Raw genomic sequence first — 8,692 nt, forward strand, 5'->3', positions numbered from 1 at the left:
GGCGCGCTCCGAAGCTGGCCGCGATCCAAGAGAGGCGGCGTGCAGAGCCGCGGCGCTGCTGCCAGCATGTGCGGGAGCCGCGGCGACCGCGGTAGAGGCAACGGCGGCGGTGAGGCTGCGGCAGCGATCGCAGGACCGGCCGCGATCGCCCGAGGCAGCGGCGGCGGTTGCGGCAGTCAGGGGCCGGGAGAGAGAGAGAGCCGCGGCAGCACGCAGGGATCCGGCGGGAGAAAAAGCCCGCGGCGGCACGCAGGAATCAGGCGGGAGGAAGAGCCCGCGGGTCGGGCAGCAGCAGCGATCAGGGGCCAGGTGGGAGAAAAAGCACCGGGGCGTCCCCAACCTGCTCTATAAGTACTCGACAGGGGAAACCCGGGGCGGCCAATGAGATAACGCCACGGGGGGACTTGGGGATAGTGGGGTGCAGGGGTCCAATGGGAGATGGACAGATGGAAGGGTGCCGGGTCGTCTCTAGACCCCGCCACGTGGCTGACAGATGGTCTGAGAGACGTAAACAGAGTGACTAAGGTAAACCGCGGGGAGAAATGGGAGAACCCGGGAGGTCGTTACAGATCGAGAGGGGATACCTTATACATAATAGAACATATAATAACACAATTCCACAAAGGTCCCTTCCAACCCAAGCCATTCTATGATTCTATACTTATTCAAACTGCATTATTAAAAGGGTAAACTATTAGGTATTCTGAGTACTAGGATATCTTACTACAGCCCTGATTAGAGGGAAACTTGTAGAAGTATACAACAAACATGATAAGCAGGCAATAAATAACTTCCAGGCCATCTCCTACTGCTCAGGGGTGACTTGGCTGAAGTGGTATGTAGAGGATAAGTCCTTAATAAAGCTTTGAAGACATGAAATATTTGGACCATCCCAACTGATTGTCCAGTACCTAAAAAATATCAAAGAAATATATGTTTTGCATAAAAAAAAACACATTCTGGAGATCTGTGAGTCAGGAAAAGAGAACACACATTTGTCCTGTAGCTAGAGCTGAAGGACTAACAGGAGTGAAAAAACACAGGAAACTTATTTCTGGGAGGTGACATGCACAGAGGTAGGTTGTTTACTAGATCAAAAACGTGACTTTGTCATTTTTAGAGAAAAGCATAAACACTTTGGCCAAATCAAATCATTCTAACGTGAGATACACTGAATCTTATGTAATGAAGTGGGTAGAAAGTGATAAACATTTTTATCAAGAAGTCCATATGCTCTATGTCATTCGTCCTCCATATTATCTATTTATTAAATAGATATTATCTATTTATTAAAAACTTTTTAAAGTAAAAAGATCTTTGTCACTCTCAGTTCATCCACAAAGAGATTCTTGTGTCCCTGTTGGAAGCAGTCTAGTTTGGCTCTTCATGTAAGACCTGTTATCTGGTTTCAGTGTCATGAAAGATTCTGGATTTATTTCCATAAATTTTTGCATCTGTGTTCCTTCTTATTTTCTCACTAAACTCTCCCCCCTAATTGTATACCTGATCTGCAGGTACACAAATGAACAGGAAAAACTTTCATGTCATACAGTTCAGAGTTCAGCACTGGGTTTCCCCTGTTGGGAATGGAGGGGCTTTTCCTTAGGTCGCTCTCTTTTGCAGCTGTAGGAGCCAGTGGTGCTCTCTTAGGCCATGTGTCCATCCTGTGTCTGTCTGAGGCACAAGCCCTGGATGTGCCAAGCCTGTAAACCCTTCTCAAACATGCTCTGACTTCAGTGGCCAAATGCTGATTTCAGCTGGCAAGCAGCAGGCAGTGGAGTTAGCCAGTGTGGCAACCACCAGCCACAGCTGTCTCCTATCCATGGCTGGTGCCTTACTCCTCAGGGAGTCAAGCCAAGACCCAGGCTGAGGATGGCTGCTGCTAAGCTAAGAGGTTTGCCAAGGTTCTGTGTGAAAGTGTGACTCTGTGTTCAAATCTCAGACAGGTGTTTCCCAGATGATGTGTTGACTGTGTTGTCCAAACATTGTATTACTGGATGCTTCACATATTTTCTGCCATGGGGCCTTGATATTACAGAATAACGGAAGGATATTGAACACATTGTGGATTAATGAAGGAAATTTTATTGTCTAGGTCACTCAAGGATCAGGTGAAATTACCCAAAGGACTCTTTCTGGTCTTAATAGCAAGAAGTTCATTACTTTGCTGACATTAGTGTTACTGAGGCTGTAAATAGACAAGATGGCAAACCTGTTTTAAGATGCCTATTACAAGATCAAAAACCCTGTGGCCATATGACACAAAGCACTAAAACAACTTCAGTCTGTCAGTTCAAATTTGTTCCAAATATTTTGAATTCTTAGTACAATTTCAATCTGTCTTGACAGATCAGTTTTTAGCTCATCCTGCCCACTCTAATTTTAGGTCGAATACACATCATCTGTTTACCCATAGCTGGGATAAAGCCTGGCATATATCCAAATACTGTACTCTGGCTAATTCATCAGAAATATGCCCGTGCCTCATTCATATTGGATTTGTACCACAGGCTGATCCAGGAGCACACAGATCTTATACAGTGGAAGCAGAGCCCGCATGAGGCCTGTTGACAGAAATGGTATGTGACAGAAAGAATCTAGGAGAAAAGTAAAAAGTAGAAAAGCTGGAGGAAAGCTGATGAGGAAAAAAAAAAGAGATGTGACTTGAAATGGAAATAAATAAATAAATAAATAAATAATCATAGCAGGTGAAACAAAATATTTGAAAACCATGCAAATGCTGCAGGTAGTCCAAATATGGTTACACCTAGTGCCAGGTGTAAAGCACTGAGAGTAGACATAAAAGGCAACCCAAGATGAGGCAGAAGATCAATGGAAGTTTCTCAGCTTGATGAGGGAATTACTGGGTGAATTTCTGTGGTCTCTTTTATAAAGACCAAGCCTAATAGAGTGAACCTTTCCACTTTAACGTTGGTTGATCATAAGTAATTGCCAGTCACTGTGGAGGTGCAGTCTGGATTGCTCAGACTTGGGTGTATTTGTGCCACAGCTCCGAATGCAAGGCTGTGCTGCTGCAAAAAAGCAAGAAGAATGTAACAACAAAATGGAGAATAGGAAAAAATCTAATTAAAATCTAATGAAAGACAAGAAGATATAAACTCCCACATGATCTCATTAAATTATTGATTGAAAAGCCCTTGAGATGAGATTTAGACTTGACTAATTTTTTCCTTGCTCTAGCCAAATGTTTTCCTTTTACAGGTGCAACTTCTTTGATTTGGGTGACAACAGTCCTATCCCTGCATGTAGATATCCACTACAGCTAAAATGTCAGCTGGAATATTTTGCTGGAAAGGACACAATAGTTTGATTCTTTTCTCTCATTCTCCTGGTTACCAGGGAAAAGGAACAGGCATAAGAAAATTGAGAGGAAGAGGAGTGTCTCTTCACCTGGTCTCTTGTTGCCCAAAACTGAATATATTTTGGTTATTTTTAGAAATTGGTAGGAAAGAAACATTATTAAAAAAAAAAAAAAAAAAAAAAAAGTCAAATCAATCTCATCTATGCCCAGCTAAATTTCTTTCTATATGAAAATTATTACCAAATTAATACCAGATTGCTCTTTTTTAACTGGCTAATTAGCAAGAGGAGGTGTGTATTCAAGATCACAAAGTCTCTTCTATTAAGAGCTGGTAATATAACCACATATTATCACTTTCTTCATTTACAGGACAACTGACAGATACTTTCTCAAAAAGCAATCCTTTTTCTTTTCTCTCTCTCTCTCTGAGAAATAAAAACAACTACACAACAAAACAAATGTAGAATGCAGATTGGTCTATACATGAGATGGAGGCTCAATGAAAAGAGAAATTCAGCTAATATAACAGAAGCCCTAAGAAACATTACTAAAACTGACCGGAATTTAAAATCTCAGTAATTTAGATATTCTAACTTAAAACTTCATTGCAATTCAGAAAAGTTCTAAAAATGTCAAGGAGGTGCTTCCTTTTCTTGTACGTGGAACAAAGACTGATCTTCCAAGGGCTTCATTAAATCCTTACTTTTGACACCCTAAGATTGAGCACACATTTGTCTCAAGACAAATAATCTTCACAAAATAATTTCTGGAACTTTGTGAATTAAAAAAAAAAAAAATACAGTGAAGAACGGCACTGTTTAGCATTCCCGTAAACAGCAAAAGGATTCTGCTCTAATTCAAAAAGAAGTAGCAATGACATTTTATCGATTCTTCCACTTTTTAAAAAGAGGAAAATTTCTTCATCAATCTATCCCTAAACTTCACAAATTTGACTCTCACTATTAACGGCAGTGAAAGAAAGTTTCTGCAGTTTGTAAATACAGGACACCTATCGGATCTTCCTTTTTTGCTTTTATGAACCTAAATAAAAGTGCTGTAAAATGAGCTTGTTAGCCTTTTAATGATTAAAAACAAAGTTAATTGTGATGTAACACTAACCACAATGATGGTAATCAACTCTAAAATGAGAATGCATCCTTAATATTGGATTCAATTTTGTTAATGAGAAACTGAATTTAGGAACTATTAATTTATTAACTAGCCAAGAGATATAAAAAAAGCATGGGAAGCCTTGAACACCATTTAAAATTTTGGGAAAGGGTGAATACTGTAATATTATGTAGCACACAAAAAATCGCTATGGTCTGCAGCCACCCACTACTAAATGTTTTGGGAAAGAATTCACAGCAAGGGAAGTTGGCAGATCAGGAGAAGCAAGAGGAAGGTGTATTTTGGAGCAGTAAATAAAAGCAACCTGCTAAAGATGTGAAGAGGCCTTTGGAGAGAGGAGGAAGTGTTCGAATTCCAGGGTTATAGGACCCAGTTAATCTGCTTCTGCAGCGGCGGTCACTCGAGACACTGCAGGTACTGCCTTGTGTAAACCAGTAATTTTTACAAAACTTCACAGCCTTCACTTATTCCCATGAACTCAGGTAAGAGGGACCTCTGAAGGTGGGTATCTAAACTCAAGCGGTATATGCTTTCCAGGCAGTAGCAAAGGCCCTGAAAACACAGGAATTTTTTTTTTCCCATCCTTTTCTTGTCATTTCAGCACAGCGAGCACCTAGGAAGGCCTGCTGATCACTGTACCTTGGGGAAACCCTGTGAGAAAAGTGTTTATGCCCAGCAAGTCTGCAAACATCTGCTCATGCAGAGCACGCTTAGTTTGGGCTCTTCTACCATTCAGAAAAGATGTGTCCTTGTTTTAACACTGTTACTACAAAGCAAGCACTTGGGGGAATTACTGTGGGCTCACAGCTCAACTTCCACTTCCTAACAGCTCTGATTCCACTGAAATCAAACAGATGATGCTCCAAACTGCAAATAATAAGCAATAAAAACCTGTGGGAATTCCTGAAGTCAAACCAGCACCAGGACTTATGGTGTGCCTAAAATCACTGGTGGCCCTGCTGTATTTAATTTCTAGTATTTGTGAATTTTATCTGAATATATGTGATTTTGGCATTTGGCCTAATCTATTATTTACTTTCCAATTTTAAAAGAAACCAGTCATTTTCATACATGTAATTTTTCTTGCAGAGTATCTCTTTGCCCACAGACCCCTCCTTGGACAAGGGGCATAGGTCAGAAAAAAAACAGATGCCAAATTATGATACAGAGACATCTGCACATACACATTTCCTTTGTTTGCTTTTTATGTTGAGGAACAAACCCTGCCTGAAGCTATAGTATGCAGACATCTAGTGGTTGGATAATATAATGCAATTAACACATCTTTACAGGACATCTGTAAAAGTTTTGCACCACTGTATCATCATCTGAAGGCCTGATACCTTGGGTCCTGTTGAAAACAGATTCTTCGGCTCTGCAAGAACTTCTTTTTATTCATTGCAGTCACAGGTATTTTGAGATACTCTGGCCTCGTGTGTTTCTTGGATTCCATTTTAAATTGTGTGGAACTGCGGTGGTCAAAATGTAAAATCTGAAGATTCAAAATGCTGCAGCACATCCACTTAACCACAGCCTATAATTTCACACTGAGATTCATGCACTTGGTAATCACTAGCAGCTTCCCTGCCAAGAGCACACAGCTCTCAGACCCTTGTGTGTTTGTTTTTTATTTTTCTGTTGAGTAAACATCTCCTCATCTGTATGAACTACTATATGTTTCTAAGCCATGAATAAATCTTTCAACTACCTTTGGTTTGCAATTTTTTTCTTTTTGCTTGGCCGCATGGATGATTACCCAGCAAAAGAGACCAAGCCACTGTCAACTTATGATCCAAGATAATGAAACTCACTTTGTACAGACCTATAGTGCACCAAAAAGTAAAACCCTGGTATCTTCACAACACGAGGCTAAACACACATTTTCTACAACTGCTTTATACCTGCTATTTAAAACATTGCTGACATGGTGTATCATATTTAGCTGTATGTGTTCACTGACTTATTATAGCTTTCATCTGTTTCATGCTCACCATTGTCAGATGTTTACATGGGAGGCACTTCAGAAAGCACTGTTTGTAGTGTATATTTATACTAAAGCCTAAGGGAGGAAAAGAGTTTATGTCTATGTAAGATCATGTTGTTTTTATCTCCACCTCAGACACAAACATCACCTTTATTAATAACCACTGAAGTTGCTTATGCGCTTGAAGCTACGGCTTCAACTGCTTTACTTTATAAAAGAATGGAGTTTGTGCTTTAACATTATTTCTTCACCATCTTCCATCTCAGGAGATATGGTGGGGGTGGGAAGGTAACCCAACACAGGGAATGTGGTGAACAGCCAGGGTTTTGGATAAGGTTTGCTGTCCAAGAACAAGCAGCCAATTCCCTGTCACTGGTGGGAAAGGTGCAGGGGAGAAGCAGTCTCAGAGAATAAGGCTGGCTGGATGTGGTTTCTGATCACTGGTTTGGGAGTTGGCTGTGGGTTAGTCAGCTGGTGTTACACAACCCAGAATGGATCACTTCCAACACAAGCAAGTTGAGATGGAACAAAAAAGGAATATTTCCAACCACATCCCTGCTAGTGAAAAGGATACTTAAGGAAGTTTCTTTATGCTGTTTTTGCTTTGTTATTTATCTTTATACTTTCTTTTTATTTGCTATCCAAGACTTAAACAGCTCACTGGGTACTTTATAGGACAAGTTCTTTCCAAGTTTATCTAATATTTCCCTTCTTTTACCCCATCTTCAGTTGTTTCTCTGATATTTGGGGAGGGGAAGGCCTCTTTGGATCAAGATGAGGTCAGGCTCTGGAGAAGGCCAAGCAGAAGCAAAAAGCGGCCACTGTCTCTATAAACAGTATGGGAAGAACACTGGTGAGTAGCGTTTGAAAATACTGAATGGAAGAATCACAAAAAATTACCCAGCCCTGAAAAGCAAACCTTGCATTAGAAGTAATTATCCCAGCAAATCAGGGAGAAAACTTAAGAGGTGATCTGACTACCAAGTCAATGCTGGGTTTTTAATTTGTGAAAAAGGCTAAGTTAAGGTATAGCAGGTCCTCCTGGACAAGGACTACATGCATTGCAGGTCCATATGAAGAGTCTCTCTCTGACATGGCTGGTTGCTGTGTCTTTTTCTTATACTTGACATCCTACAGGAAATCTGTGATCAGAGAGGAATCCTCACATGATAGAGTGGAGAAGGCATATGCAAAGGGATTGAAAGATAAGTTCTTTAATACATCTGAAGCATTCAAACAAGTACTGTAAGAGAAAGGCTCATGAGAAAGTGAATAATGTCTTCAGAGCAAGTCTTGAACAGCATTCGGTATAAATTACCTGGGGCTGTAAAATGAATAATGGGGGGAAAGGAAACAAAATAGGACTTTAACACAAATTCATTAAGCAAAGGGAGAAAAAAAATCATACAAATACAAATGGGGCTGGTGAACAGATGCTAGGCATATAGTCTTCATACTGAAATATATTAACTTTAATTAGAAGCTCTGCAATTCATTTTGAATTGCTTTTGTTTTTAAAATAGTTTTTATGTGTAGCATTCTAAAGAGATAAATATACACACATAGGTGTGCATGGCAGCTAGTTTCATAAATAAATGTGCACATGAACACCTCCAAACATGTCCTGCATGGTCTAGTCTCAGGAGGTGTAGTGGGTGGTTCTCCAGCTAGCTGACATTTCAGCAGGCAACACTGGTGTATAAAGGAAGAACACATCTCAAAGCAAATTCCATGGCTGATGATGCCACCATGACACCCAGCCAAAAAACTCTTTCCACGGTTCTCAACTCCTAGAAGGTTTTCCCTTTTTTTCCTACAGCCATCATTCCCCCTGAGATTTCCCCCATTTCTACAAGAAAGGAAGCTTCCCTTTATTCTCATTGGAGTGCATATGACAACAATAAAAGGAATAATTTGCCCAAGGCCATCACTTCATCAAGTGCTGTGCCCACCAGTCAAACTCAGTGAAGGTGAGTCTGTGTTTTTATGGCAGCTGCATCCTGGCAGGGTCTGGAAAACGCTGATTGGTGTGACTTCTTGTGAAGCTGCATGTGCATGGATGTCCTCTCCTTTTTCCTTCTGCAGTCTCAGCAAAATTTAGCCAAAATTTTTCAGTCAAATTATTTTTTCTTTATGTTGCCCAGCTGTTACGCACTTTTTATCTCCTCAGCAACAGCAGTCTTCAATTGCCCTCTGAGAGTCAGGAACACAGATCAGTCAACCTTTAGGATGCAAACCAGGATGCTGGCCAGGGA

General features: G+C 40.7%; 1 protein-coding gene across 1 annotated transcript in view; it reads right to left on the reverse strand.

Moving 5' to 3' along the window:
- Positions 1-8,692, reverse strand: part of CA8 (carbonic anhydrase 8) — a 60,323-nt gene that overhangs the window by 713 nt on the left and 50,918 nt on the right. The gene's annotated exons all lie outside the window — the stretch shown is intronic.

The sequence above is a fragment of the Taeniopygia guttata genome, chromosome 2 (assembly GCF_048771995.1).
Source record: "Taeniopygia guttata chromosome 2, bTaeGut7.mat, whole genome shotgun sequence".
Classification (NCBI taxonomy): domain Eukaryota; kingdom Metazoa; phylum Chordata; class Aves; order Passeriformes; family Estrildidae; genus Taeniopygia; species Taeniopygia guttata.